Here is a 15,537-nt window from a genome sequence, read left to right on the forward strand (position 1 = left end):
AATAAATACGTTTGTCCCTGTTCCATTGACTCTACAGCACAGGGCCAGGCCAGTCAGCTCAACTGGTCTGTGTCAGTATTTATGCTCCACATGAGCCTCCTCCCACCCCTCTTCACTTCCCCCATCAGCATATCCTTTTATTCCTTTCTCCCTCATTTATGTATCTAGCTTCTCCTTAAATGTATTCACGCTATTCACCTCAACCACTCGCTGTGGTAGCGAATTCCACATTCTCACCACTCGCTGGGTAAAGAAGTTTTTCATGAAATCCCTATTTGGATTATTGACCCCTTCATAATCTTAAACTCTTTAGTCAGGTCACAGTGCCAATGATTATGTTTTGGGTGGATCCCATGGAATTCCCTCTGGAGCAGCTTCCCTGGTGAGTCAGTCTGCCTGGTTATTACCATCAACCTCTTCACTAACTCTACTGCTGATGCACCTTCACCTTGCAAATAGTAATTTGTCCTGGACACATACCAGCATGTCCCAGTTCTCCACCCTGGGATTCCTTGTATGAACAGGGTGGGATGTGTTTGGAGACAGGATGTCCCAGTTCTCCACCCTGGGATTCTCGATATAAACAGGGTGGGATGTGTTTGGAGACATATGTCCCAGTTCTCCACCCTGGGATTCTCGATATAAACAGGGTGGGATGTGTTTGGAGACAGGATGTCTCAGTTCTCCACCCTGGGATTCTGAGTATGAACAGGGAGAACACCTTCGGTCTGTCCACAAGCATGACCCAGACCTCCCTGTCGCTTGCCATTTCAACACTCCACCCTGCTCTCATGCCCACATGTCCATCCTTGGCCTGCTGCATTGTTCCGGTGAAGCTCAACACAAACTGGAGGAACAGCGCCTCATCTTCCGGACTGAATATTGAATTCAACAATTTTAGATCATGAACTCTCTCCTCCATCCCCACCCCCTTTCTGATCCCCCTTTTTTCCCCAATAATTGAAATAGATTTTTCTTTTCCCACCTATTTCCATTATTTTTAGATGTATTTCCATCCATTGTTTTATCTCTACCTTTTAGCCTATTTCGATCCCTTCCCCTCACCCCACCCCCACTAGGGCTATCTGTACCTTGCTTGTCCTGCTTTCTACCCTTAATTAGCACATTCCTTAGATAATATCATCACCTTCAACACCTCTTTGTCCTTTTGTCTATGACATCTTTTGGGCTATCTCCACCTATCACTGGCCCTCTATCCAGCTCTACCCTCCCACCCCCCCCACCCCCTTAAACCAGCTTATATTTCACCTCTTCTATTTTTACTTAGTTCTGTTGAAGAATCATACGGACTCGAAACATTAACTGTGTTCCTCTCCGCAGATGCTGCCAGACCTGCTGAGTTTTTCCAGGTATTTTTATTTTTGTTTTGGATTTCCAGCATCCGCAGATTTTTGCTTTTATATTATTTGAACAGGGTGGGATGTGTTTGGAGACAGGATATCCCAGTTTTCCACCCTGGGATTCTCAGTATGAACAGGGTGGGATGTGTTTTTAGACAGGATGTCCCAGTTCTCCACACTGGGATTCTCAGTATGAACAGGGTGGGATGTGTTTTTAGACAGGATGTCCCAGTTCTCTACACTGGGATTCTCAGTATGAACAGGGTGGGATGTGTTTGGAGACAGGATATCCCAATTTTCCACACTGGGATTCTCAGTATGAACAGGGCGGGATGTGTTTTGAGACAGGATATCCCAGTTTTCCACCCTGGGATTCTCAGTATGAACAGGGTGGGATGTGTTTGGAGACAGGATGGTCTCAGTTCTCCACACTGGGATTCTCAGTATGAACAGGGTGGGATGTGTTTGGAGACAGGATGTTCCAGTTCTCCACCTTTAAAGGGACAAGGAGAGGAACAGATGGATAGAATGGTGATGTTTTATGACATCAGTGCAGTGCCTGGGATCTCACCTCCCTGAACCCTGCTCGATATTGGCTGAGAGAGTTTGATGGGACAGTGCAGAAAGAGTTTTACTCTCTTATTAAAACCATGCTGTACCTGCTCTGTAGCACTGTTTGATGTGGCACATTGTGGGAGTTTTTATCTGAAGCTAGCCCGGGCTGTACTTGCCCTGGGTGTGTTTGATGGGACAATTTAGAGGGAGCTTTGCTCACTATCTAATTCCAACACTTGTTGTACCTACCTTGGGAATATTTGATGGGAAAGTGTAAAGGGACCTTTACTCTGTTTCTAACACATGTTGTACCTGCCCTGAGTGAATTCCACATTGGAACAGGCATATTAAATTCTCTCACCTTGAGAAATGCTTTAAAAGATTAAAGTAGTTAATTCACAATACATTCCTAATAGAGAGGGGCTGTTTAAATATCCTATGTACGGAAAGAAATGAGACACCAGTTCACCTGTGACTGCAGGTTTTGGATTCTGCTGTGATTCATCTCATTCAGGCCTGCGCCATGTCAGAGTTCCAGTGAACTTGAATATCTGAGAGACTTTTAAAATTAATTTTATTTATTTAATTAATTTGTGCATCTCAATGGCATCACAGAGATCAACCATTATTTACTATTTGGGATTTTCAATGTCAGGGTTTTTGCCCAACAATCCCCGCAGAAGGAAATGTGCCCTATTCACTCTACAGGAGCTCAGTGTGCAGGTGCAGTGCTGGACAGTATCTGAAGCATGCCCAGTGTTGCTTTGACCAGAACCATGCAAGTGCTGGATGCGCTCTTCAGGCAGGTGAGTTGATGGCATGCAGGGGATCAAGGCTTTAGAAAAACCTGGTGAAGGCCACAAGACCTGAATAAGAACCTGCAGGGCCCACATTTGTCACTCTGGGGCTTTTTCCCGGGAACAGGCCCAGGTTGACAGCTGCCATCTTGCTTCAGGAAGTAGCCCAGTAAATGCGTGGTCATCTTGGTGAGGCAACAGGGAGTGGGTGGGGCTTCAGTGTCCCAGTGACCAGGAGAGAAAATTATTGAGTCATTGATTTCATTACCAGTCTGCACACAAGTGAAAACTGAACCCAGCCAGAGTAGAAGGAGGGAGAAAACTGGGAGTGGAGGAAAGGAGTGGTGCAGATGGCACAATGAGTTTGGTTCTCATCACAAGGAGTAAAGCACCAAGACGCACAGCCAAGTGAGAGTGTTCCAGTGCACTGGCTGTGGAAAGAGCTTTAACCAGTTCCACAGCCTGAACAACATCACACCATTCACAGCAGAGAGAAACCATACACGTGTTTTGTGTGCGTGGACCAGGTTTCAACTGGTCATCCAACTTAGAGAGACACAAGGACACTGACAACATGGAGAATCTGTGAAAATGTGAGGACTGTGGGAAGGAATTCAATTATCCAAGCTGGAAAATCATTGGAGAACTCACACAGGGGAGAGGCCATTCACTTAACCTGTCTGCTGGAAAGGATTCACTTAGTCATCTAGCCTGCTGTTACACCAGCGAGTTCACACAGGGGAGAGGCTATTCACCTGTTGTTTGCATGGGAAAAGAATCAGTCAGTCATTTACCAGCTTCCTATGTTGAAATAAATTTGATAATGGATCCACTGCTTTTCAGAGATCTCTATTACAGATTCATACCTTTGAGAAATGTTTAATAAAGCTATTAGAATTATTCAGATCTTCCTCACCTGGCCTCCCTCTGTCTACATTCCCCACCTTGTTATTCCTTTTGTAGCTTCAAAGCTTCACACTTGGTCAGTGCAAGCATTTCCAGTATATTCTTTCCCCTTGTAATCTGTCTTTGAATCCTCTTCATCAACCAGGCCATGAACATTAGGGGAATTAGCATAATCATAGTAATACCAAGAGGAAATTAGAGGCAGTGATTATCTAGGGATGTTGTCCTGTATTTCACATTATCTGCCAGTGGGGCTGATCACCCAGTGTAATAATGAACCACTCAATGTTAACAGTAGGAGGGTGAATTTAACATGGTTAATTCTATCCTGATTGTTTTAAAGTCTGTTTCTAGAAGGAGTATGTGTCAATGCACTGATAATATAAAACGTTTCATTCTACTAACCACATTAATCAGTTTATGTTGTTGTGTTGTTGAGTTCCTGAGCATGTCTGGGACTCATTCCTCAGAGCAGGTTCACCATGCATTTCCACATGTTAATTACTTCACATGTAACAAATCACATTTGCACACACACACCAGTATCCCAACATCATGCTACACATGCCGTCTGATACAAGCCACTCTTGCCTTTTAGGTACACTTACCAAAAAGGAGGGTGTCTGACGATCTTGGTTTTTCTCCCCACTGCATGGTGCAATGCCTCAGGTACTGACCAGACTATTAAATGCAGTTACCTTGCAACGTTCAGAGGCAAGAATACAAACATCTTCAACAAAAGGCTATCAATTTACTAGTCTCATCTACACTTTCCTTTCTTCCACTTAAATGTACACGGATACCAGATTGATCTATTATCTTGAACTATACCCAGGATGAGTTATTCCAACGTTCATTTGTTGGTATGATTGTCTCTCTATTTTATTCTAAGTGGGCCATCCCATTAATCACCATTCTATCTAATTCATGAGCCCTGGGGAAACTTTACTGTCCAACTCAATATTCACATAATATGGCATTTTTACATCAGAGATAGAAGTACTTGCAATCAGTTTAGACCTAACTCCCATACCTCCCATTAACAAACATTTTGTCTTGAAAGATAACAAGTGGGATAAATCCAAACCTTTAAAAGGCAGTCTTTAGTTCAAATCATCACAGTGGACAGGGGTTAACTTCTCTTGTTTGCAGAAAGGTTGGAGCAAATGTTCTCAAATGTGCACAGTTGTATCAACTTTACATAACTTTTCAGATCAAAGATGAACCAAACGCCATTTTTGTTTCTCCAATTCTTTTGGTATTTCTCACAGCTCTTTTGTTCTCTCTTCAGATTACTGTTACGATCCCAGCTGATGTTAATACTGGATAATAAGATCCCAGAGTGAATCCTGGTTTGACAGATCCTACATTTTTTTGAAGAAACTGTGAAGGAAAGTTCGTCAACAGGAGTCTGTTGATGAACTTCTAATGCAAAGAATAAACTATTTATTAAACAAGAAAAAATGAACTATATTACACCAGACAAAAAGGTTGGAAAGATCTCAATACCAACAAAAAAAGACACTTCAGATTTATGCTATTCCTTTACCCTAGAAATATCTTTACAGACACATAAACCACTGAAGAGTTACCATTAGCTTGACACAAAAGCCTCTCGCTTGGGGCTGGGCACCGTTGCAAACAGTTTTCTTCCGGTGAATTCCTGAGCATTCACTCGATGCTTATCACCCAACTTGTATCTCTCCCTGAGACACCCAAAAAACACACTCTAAACTCATTGCTTCTTCAACTGCAAAGTGAACAAATGAGTTCCCTAAACTCCATCTCCCAGTAGCACTTCTGCTAAACTGATCACTTTAGTGAGTTCTATAACTGATAATTCAGTTAACTGCTGTTCCAAATAGCCTTATAATTTTTCTTATCAGAGAGCTTAAAGTTCCTGTGTTCTCTCTTTGATGCACTCTGAATTCTCAATGACAGATGCAACCAAAGCAGATTCCTTGGATTTCTCAACAACCCACCCAGACACTTGTCACACTCTGAGCCAACTGATCTCACTGAAACTTTGTCTTCCTCATGAGGGTTTACAATCTCCACATCTGAAGATCTCACCTTGGAATTCTTTCCAAAAGTCTCTCCCACTCAGGCAGTTTCAACAATGTCCCACCTCACAGGTTTTCAATCTCTCCATCCAAGATTCCTCTCCCCTGGATTCTCGAGTACACTCAAGCATCACATTCCAAGCACAATTTCAGATCTTTGGCTGTGCCAAGCAGAACACTACTGCTTCAAAGAGGTACCCAACAGCCCGCAGCATGGAGTCACTGACCTTCGGCAACCTCCTCGGATCTTCAGGGCTTCTCTCATGTCCACTTCACTACAAGTCTGCTCACTGCAGCTCCTTATTTAACTCTGAGCCTATTTATCTGTTCCTTTACCTGATTTAAGGGGACCTATTCCTGTCCCCTATCTTCATCCCTTACCTGGAACTCCCTTTTGGGACCTCTCCCTGATTTGGGAACTTCTCCCTCTCCCATGTCCTGCTCCCTGGGACATCTACAAGATAATGGCGCTCCATCTCAGGTCATCTGACATGCATTTCTGAACTGGAGTTCCTGGGCTCTGAACAAAAAAAGGTGAGTTGAGCTTTCATCACATGCCTTTGCAAATGACTATTATAACTGAAGAAAATTAAAACTAAATAAGTTAGCATTGAAGCTTCAACCTTCTTTGACCAAAAAGAGTCAAAGAGGGTGGAGCTCCCTCTAAGTTCCGGATCATAACTTCAAGGCTGAAGCTTATCTTTAGGGAGTCTAACTTTTCGGTGCCTTTTGCAGTTCTACAAGTAAATTGTAATTCATGCTAAAAGGTTTACTTTCACTTAGTAATTATAACGTTTCACTTTTCTCAGCACATAAGCTGGCAGCATTTTAAATCCCAATTGTACGCTTCTCTTGTAGCTGGTGCATGGAGAAGATCATTTTCACTGTGGATCTGCCAGCACAGAAACTGCACTGTGTTCCTGGATACACTCGGTCTGCAAAAAGATAAAGTGTTTAAGCGTGACCGTGGTGTAGGTCTTCCCTGTGACGCGAAGGAGTGAGATGCCTCTCTAATTGTTGCAATCTCCTCTCTCACCTTTGTTTTTGTATATTGTGATGACTTCTGCATCATGCATATCCTGTGGAACAGATGCTACCTTCCAGTGAAGGAGGTGCTCACAATATCTGGGACTTCCTGTACCTGAGGAGTTTGGTTGGAATTCCATCCTTGCCGGGTGCTTTTCTGCTTGTTAAGAATAATTGGGCCTGGTCAAGCTCAAATGGAGATTGGATGACTGAGTGAATCGCTTCTCACACACGGAGCAGGTGAATATATAATATCACCACCTTCAACACCTCTTTATCCTTTTGTCTCTGACATCTTTTGGTTATCTCCACCTATCACTGGCCCTTTATCCAGCTCTGCTTGTCCCACCCCTCTTTAAACCAGCTTATATTTTACCTCTCTTCTATTTTTACTTAGTTCTGTTGAAGGGTCATTCGGACTCGAAACGTTAACTGTGTTCCTCTCCGCAGATGCTGCCAGACCTACTTAAAAATGTGTTGCCCAGATATCAGCAACTCCCGGGCAGTGAGACCCAGTTGGGAATCCCTTGTAACTCCGCCCACTCATTGCGTCAACAAGACGACTACGTGCTGAGGTTCTACCTGTCCCCGGTGTTGCGAAGGATGGGTCTGGCCACGCTGCCGCGGAACGCTCCAAGTAGTTGGACCGTGCCGTACCACCTGTCCCTGGTGGAAAAATTTATGCAGAAAAACACCTTTGACCACAAGTCCATCAGGCAGTGGTCAGCACGTAACGTCCTAGAGGCCCTGAGGGAAAAGGAGAGGGTGGACCCTGTGGGATGGTTCCCCGAGCAGACTGTCAAAGTCATTTGGCAGAATGCCTCATCGCCAGAACTTTCCAACAAGCACCAAGACGTAGCTTGGCTGGTGGTGAGAAAGGCCCTCCCCGTCAGATCCTTCCTACACGCCAGGAGTCTCACCCCCTCTGCACGTTGCCCTCGAGGTGGCTGTGGTGGGGAAGAGACCGTTGTTCACCTCCTTGTGGATTGTGCCTTTGCAAAGAAAGTCTGGAGAGAGATGCAGTGGTTGCTGTCGAGGTTCATCCCGAGCAGTTCTGTGACACAGGACTCTGTGCTCTACGGGCTGTTCCCAGGGACACACACCGAGACAAACATCGACTGCAGCTGGAGGATCATCAACTCGGTGAAAGAGGCGCTTTGGTCTGCCCGAAACTTGTTGGTCTTCCAGCACAAAGAGTTGTCCCCGACCGATTGTTGCGGACTGGCACAATCCAAAGTCCAGGACTACGTGCTGAGGGACGCACTAAAGCTTGGGGCAGCTGCCACAAAGGCGCAATGGGGAAGGGTCGCTGTCTAAGACCTTTCTACCACAGCGCACCGAGAGACTGGGAACTGTTTAGAGCCCCTCGGGCTGTACAGATCAAAATGAAAGGCTGTAAATGATTGTAATATTGTTTGTACTGATGCACCTGGAGATACATTTTGTAAAAGTTTAACCTGGATTGTACCCTTGTAATGTTGTTTTTGAAATGGTTTTGAATGTGATTGAAGATTTTTTATGAATAAAGTATATTTTTACAAAAAAAAAAGACGTCCGCGCTTGCGCTCTTCACCCCGCTGAGCCAAAATGGCGGCCGTTAACGCGCTTCTTCGGAAAAAAGAACCGGGCTGCAAACAGGGGTATCTCAGGGTCTTATTCAAGGTTTAGAGCCTTTACAAGGTGTTCAGAAACCCTCCCCGTCGCCTCCAACCCTTCCTCCGTGTTTTCATTTCCTTACCAGTTTGAAGATAAGACAGACAGAAGACGCCACATCGCCATTATGGCGCATTCTCCAAACACTGGGCGATAATGCACCTGCGCACTGCTCTCCGCTGGCGGGGATAGGGGACATTCACCACCGCGGGGGATGCTGGGTAGATTCCTTGCCATAGAATGGCCTAATTGGTAGTGGTGAGTTTTTTTTTGCAAAGATGTGGGGATTGGGGCGAGTGTCGGGCAGTCAATAAAATTAGGAACCAACACAAAAACAAAAATTGCTGGAAAAACTCAGCAGGTCTGACAGCACCTGTGGAGAGGAAGACTGAGTTAATGTTTCGAGTCCGTAGTAACGTTAACTCTGTCTTCCTCTCCACAGATGCTGTCAGACCTGCTGAGTTTTTCCAGCAACTTTTGCTTTTGTTTCAGATTTCCATCATCCGCAGTATTTTGCTTTTAAATTAGGAACCAAATTATGCAGAAGCCCAAGTGCACAAAACATCCATTATCCACCAAAAAGGGAATTGATGGTGAATTGCAAATCCCCCAAAGTTTTACCAAAACAGCAGCAATGACGCGGAATCCAATCCCTCCAGTCAAATGTGAACTCAGCAGATGGGGTGACTGAGTGAATCCTTTCAGTCAGTAACTGTCAGGATTGTTGTCTCGTGGATATTCCTGGTTGTGTATTTTTAGTTATGCTGTCACATACCAATAACACAGTAATCTGGAAACAGGCTGCAGCTCCTTTTTTTCATTCATCACAGGATGTGAGTATCACTGGCAATGTGGGCATTTATTGCCATCCGTAATTGCCCTTGAGAATGTGATGGTGACCTGCGTTCCCAAACCGCCAATTGAATTTTACTTTCTTTGAGCAGCTTTGATATGACCAAGTGGCTTATGCACCATTTCAAAGGGTCAAACACATTGCTGTTGGTCTGCAGTCACCTGTAGACCAGATGAGGTTGGGATGGCATCCTAAAGAATGTCAGGGAACCAGTTGGACTTTTATAACAATCCATTCATTTCATGATCACTGATAACAGCTTTTATAGTAGATTTTTATTCCAGATTTATTGAATTAACTGAATTTAAAATCTCTAACTGTTGTGATGAGTTTTGAACTCACATCTCCAGATTATTATTCCCTCTAGATTGCTAATCCAGTAATGTAACCACTATGCCTGGGCATGTCGTCAGAATGCCTGAATTCAGATTGACAAACAGGTGCTGTACTCAGAGCTACACCAGAGAGGCTCTTCACATGGGGCCAAAGGAAACTTTTCAAAGACAATCTCAAGGCCTACCTGACATTCTGCTCTATTAACAGAAACACTTGGGAAGCAGATTCCCAATCGCCTCCAAAATGGTGAATCATCATCCATGAACTTTTCAATCAACAAGAGCAGCCACTGAGAGAGAGGAACAGAGAGAGCAGCTACTCGAGTCAACAATCCATCACCAACTCTACTGGCCAACAAACCCCATGTCCTCACTGTAAGGAGAGGCTGCAAGGCTAAGATAGGACACATTAGTCACCTGTGAATACACAACTAACACTGACGTATCACTTGCACCTAGTCATACACAAGGAAGAATCACCCTTGACAGAAGGGATTACTGATGGATAACCACGATGTTATCGTACCCTTCTTTATCTGGGGATTGAATGTCAGTTATACAATTCTAGCAGCAGTTAAAAGCCTCCTGTGAACTCCTCCATGCGATCTCTTAGTGCAGATTTTAAACAATTTATTTTGAGTGTGCTTATGTTCAATGAGTTAATACTGATTTTATAAACCAATGGTTATGCCTCAGTTGGAGTGCTGTATTCATTTATGGGCATCACACTTTAAACAGGATGTGAAAGCCTTAGAGAGGGTGCAGAAGAGATTTGCTAGAATGGTACCAAGGGTAAGAGGCTTCAGCTATATAGAGAAACTGGGATTGTTTTCCTTGGAGCAAAGGGTTAAGCAGGATGGTGGTAGCGGCATGATGGTATTGTCACTGGACTAGTAACCCAGAGACCAGGGTTAATGCTCTGGAGGCTGGGTTTCGATTCCCACCAGGTCTCATGATGACCCTGAAGCCATTGTTGCTTGTCATAAAAACCCATCTGATTCACTAATACCCTTTAGAGAAAGAAATATGCCATCTTCACCTGGTCTGGCCTGCATATGACTCCAGACCCACAGCAATATGGTTGACTCTTAAAATACTCAGAACTTACACCATGGACTGCAGCAGGCCAAAAAGATGGCTCACCACCACCTTCTCAAAAAAGATGCAAAGCGGTTTTCAAAATCATGAACAGTTTTGACAAACTGAAAGAATAAGGGTGTCCAGTAGCAGAAAAATTGCTAATCTGAGGACACAGATTTCAGAACTTTTTTTTAAGCAGTGTGTTGCTGTGATCTGGAAATCACTGCCTGAAAGGGTGCTGGAAGCAGATTCAAGAGCAACATATTTGGGAGAATTGAATAAATAGTTGAAGGAAGAAATATCCAAGTCTAGGAGTAAAGAGCAAGGGAGTGGGACTAATTCGATAGCTACACTAAAGCACTGGTACAAACACGATGAGCTGAACACCATCCATTAGCTCCTGTACCATCTGAAGACAATGGCAGATGATGCTACCCAGAATGCTTCAGGTGGTAGAATATGGCCCATCAACATCAACAGGGATGCAACACTGATTTTTCTCCCTTTCTTTCATGAAGGTGCTGTGTGATGGTGAGGTTCAATCCCAGTTACTGTTTACCCACCTGTACCCTGCCAAGTGGTAATTCTGAGCTTATGATCCTACACTGTGAGCTATAATAACGGTATTTTATTCAAGAAGCAAGTTTTCAGACCAAAGGCTGAATTGTAGTGTGACTTACATGAGGAAATTCACATAGAGACTAAATGATAAAGTTAAAAACATGGAAATATGACAATCAAATAGCAGAAACAGGTTTCAGTTGAAAACTAGCAGGAAAAATGTTTCCAGTGATAATAATAAACACAGACACCAGAACTGGAATAAAAGACAGGCTATTTTCTAATAATAACAGTGGCATAGTATAAGTGTAACAATTACAAACACAGGGTCTGATACAGTAAGAGTGCAGATGGGCCCAAAGGAAGAATAGCAAAAGTTTGGCTCATCTTGAGTGTAACAAATACAGTATTTGTTCCAATAATAAGAGTTAGGCTGCAGTGTGTTAGTTAACACATCATTGGATCCAATGTGATGATAATGCAGTCAGTATCTAGTGCAGCAAAACCAAAGTTTGGGTCTCATCTAGCAATGTAAGTGAGTCATGGTCTATTGGTATAATATGATGTCAATGTGTTGCCTAATGTCTAATAACAGAGCCAAGGATCACTGCAATGGGAATGGGATGGGTTTAATGTAATAACACAGACATGGTCTAGTGGAATGGGAACTGATATCAATATTGACTAATTGGTGGCACTCTCACTCCGAGTCAGAAGGATGTGGGTTCAAGCTCTCTCCAGAGACCCAACCACATCATCTGAGCCGATGCTCCTGGTGTCATTATAAATGGGAGTCTCTGCTCTTTTGCCGAATATTTCCTTAGACTCAGGAGTGAAGGGAATGACAGACAGGCCAATTCTGGGCAGTTGCTCCATCCAGCAAAGCATTCCTGGGACATGTTTGCAGGTTTGACGTGCCCATCCACTCCTTAAAAAAAATCTCTTCCTCTTTGGGTTTGTGAAGGGAGTTACGACTGCAGCACATGGGGCTGACTGGAGTCTGGTGTAAAAATAATCACACAGGCCGACTCCAGTTCTTAATAACAGAGGTCAATTTAACTGCAGGGAACCTTACATTAAGGGAGGAAAAAGGCAGAATAAAGATCCGATTGTAATAGGAGGACAAGGTGTAAGGAAGCAATGATATTTGGGTTTCTGTGTTATGGTGAGTGTCACAGGGAGGTGTGTGATAAAATAGGAGTGGAAATGTCATGACAGAGACACGTGTGACTGACTCCACTTGACTGAGAGCTGTTGTACCCAATGGGAGGGCAATGACGACAAGGGGAACTCCAGAGATTTCTGTTATCTGAGGTGATAATGGTGCATCTGAGAAACTGAAAAGAATCGGTTCCTTCTCACCCTTGCCTGCAGTTCCCAAGTTACACAGACACACAGGAAACAGATCTGACAGCTCGTAGAAACCAACGTTTTAAATCTTCTGTTTGAGACGCATTATGATTGAAAACATCAAATATTAAAACCTCAGGAGAGGAAAATTCAGAATGTGACAAAGATGAGTGAACCGTCCAATTAGTTCCATTCACCATAACTCTGCCAATTTTCCCCTCTTCATTTATTGATCCAATCCCCTTTGAAAGTTGCTATTTTATCTGCTTCCAACCCCGTCAGTGTGTGCATTCCAGATCACATCAAATCACTGCGTAAAAATATTCTCCTCATCACCCCCTCTGGTTCTGTTGTCAAAATCATAAATCTGTGTCCTCTGGTTACAAACTCCTGCATCTGAAAACAGTTTCTCCTAGTTTTCTCCCTCCCTCTTCTCTGCCTTGGTTCAGTTCTCCAGCTCCTGTGTCTCTGATTCGGGGTCTCAGGCGGGAACCCAGCTGCCGCCGGGCGGGACACAGGAGGGGGAACCCTCCCGGGTGGGTCTTAGCCGGACCCTGTGTCCGTCCTCCCAGTTTCTGAGCCCCCGGGAGGCCCGCGGTCTCCCCGTAATTTTTGAATTTCCCGCTCCGGAGCCTCTTCCCCCGAACCCGGCTCTGTCACCGGGAAGAAGCCCCGGAGCTGCAAACACGGGACATGGAGGCTGTGATCCGGGATTGTGGCCAATGCCGGGTGTTTCTGAAGCCTCTCCCCCGACCCGCCGGCTCCATTCGGCCTCACTCACTCACCGCCTCCAGTCAGTTTCTGTCTCCCTGCGGCTCCGACACCAGCCCATCCAAACACCTGCACTGCGCATGCTCCAGTCAGAGCGACACTGCGCCTGCGCAACAATCGCCTGTTGTGCAGATAGGGCACATTCTGCCTCTCGGTGAATGCTGGTTAACTCCCACCACCATTGACAACCTGTTTCATCGAATACAACATCATCTTTTGTGGTCCGATTACGATTTGAACCCTGGATATAAAATGGTTGAGTCAGTTGACACAGTATCCATAGTTCTATCCTGGACTTGATTAACAGCAGGAAAACACCCTCAGTGTCAAATGTGAACTCACTGGATTCTTAGCAGGCGGTGTGAACGAATGTGCCTTTTCTCGTAAACAGAACATGTAAACAGCTCCTCATCACCAACTGATTGTATATCAATTGCTTTGAACTTTTAAAGCTGGAGTGTTAACTAGTGGAAATACTGAATAGATCCCTCCGCGCATATAAAGTATCTGAATGGTCTCCCTCTGACGTGACTGTGTTCTTGTGTCAGTAAACGGGATGACCAAGTGAATCCCTGTCTAAATACAGCTGGTGGACGGTGTATTTGTGGTGTGGTTGTACCCATGAGTTCCCAGTTCTGACATGCTTCGCAAACTCTTAATATAACGATTTCCATATTCTCACATTCCCCTGGTCAAAGAAAAGCAAAAATACTGTGGATGCTGAAAATATGCAATAAAAATAGAAAATGATGGAAATACTCTGATATTGAGCAACTTCCAGGTCAGAATTGACTTGATATGATGTGTTGCAGCCGTAGCATTTGGACGTTGGTAGGCACGAATGTGATCCACAACAACAACATTTGCAGTAAGTGCAGCTCGAGGAACTTCAGCTCAGAGTTGTTGAGCTGGAGCCTGAACTTTGGACAATAGGGAGAAAGTTGCCTGGACAATTTGATTCAGCAAGCAGCCACTCTCCTTAAGTTACATAATATCAGATTTAGTCTGTGGTCAGGGATGGGAGGGTGTGACTATTGGTGATACAGGTATGGGTATCAAGAAGGTAGCACTTTGCACTTGTCCAGTAAATTCAAAGTTCTTGGAGCCATGAGGACAGCAGCTTGATGTATGAGCAAAGTGACCATGGTACCGAGTTACAGGGGACCATTCAAGCTGGGGGTGGTGGGTGGCGGAGAGAGCAGAGTGTAGGAACAGTCGGGGACAGTAGCCAAGGGTGTGAGTCCCGAATGCTGTGCAGCCTGCTCAGTAATGGATTTAAGGACATCTTCTCGGGCTGGAGAGTAATGTGGAGAGGGAGGGAGAGGGCCCAGTTATCGTGGTTCATGTAGGTACCAGCTACATAGGTATTATCGTGTAAGAGGTTCTGCTCAGGGAGCATGAGCAGCTAGGACATAAATTAAAAAGCAAAAGCAAAAGTAATAACCTCTAGATTACTGTCTCAGCCATCAGGAAATCGGTCAAAATGTTGAATGTTCAACAACTGGTGTCACAAGGGTCATTTGGAAGAACTCCTTCAGACTCATCCCATCTGGGTCACTAATGTCCTTTAGGGAAGGAAATCTGCCAACGTTACCTGGTCTGGCCCACGTGTGACTCCAGGCCCCAACAATATGATTGACTCCTAACTGCCCTCTGAAATGGCCTAGCAAGCATCTCAGTTATACTCAAGGCAGCAACTCGCCACCACTTTCTCAAGGAGCACAGGAAGAGGCCATTCAGCTCCTCGGGCCTGCCCCCCCTCCCCCATTCAATAGGATGGCGGCTGATCTTCTGCCTCGACTCCACCTTCCCGCCCTATCCCTTCGCGCCCAAAATCCTTTCAGTCTCAGACTTGTATAGACTTAGCGACGGAGCATCCACAGCTCTCGGTGGGGAGGGGGGTGTTAGAATTCCAAAGATTCACAACCCTCCGAGTGAAGGAATTTCCCCTCATCTCAGTCCAAAATCGACGACCCCTCACCCTGAGACTGTGACGCCCCTGCCGCCCCCATTCTAGACTTTACAGCCGCAGGAGGGAAACAGTCTGTCGGCACCAACTCCGTCAAACCCTCGAAGAATGTTCAAAGTTTCAATCAGATCACCTCTCGTTCTTCCAAACTCCAACAGTAACAGGCTCCCCTACTTCAATCTCACCTCGTAGGACGGCCCTCTCGTAGGGATTCACGGAATGAGTAAGGAGGCCATTCTGTGCTTCACCCCCATGCC

The 15,537-nt window shown here is 44.8% G+C and overlaps 1 protein-coding gene and 1 gene segment (V, D, J or C); one reads left to right on the top strand and one right to left on the bottom strand.

The window, feature by feature from the left end:
• The window catches only part of LOC144697782 (Ig heavy chain C region, membrane-bound form-like), a 321,361-nt gene that overhangs the window by 244,034 nt on the left and 61,790 nt on the right, over positions 1 to 15,537 (top strand).
• Positions 1 to 15,537, bottom strand: part of LOC144698212 (uncharacterized) — a 298,967-nt gene that overhangs the window by 146,662 nt on the left and 136,768 nt on the right. The gene's annotated exons all lie outside the window — the stretch shown is intronic.

Source organism: Cetorhinus maximus, chromosome 23 (genome assembly GCF_964194155.1).
Source record: "Cetorhinus maximus chromosome 23, sCetMax3.hap1.1, whole genome shotgun sequence".
In the NCBI taxonomy this organism is placed as follows: Eukaryota; Metazoa; Chordata; class Chondrichthyes; order Lamniformes; family Cetorhinidae; genus Cetorhinus; species Cetorhinus maximus.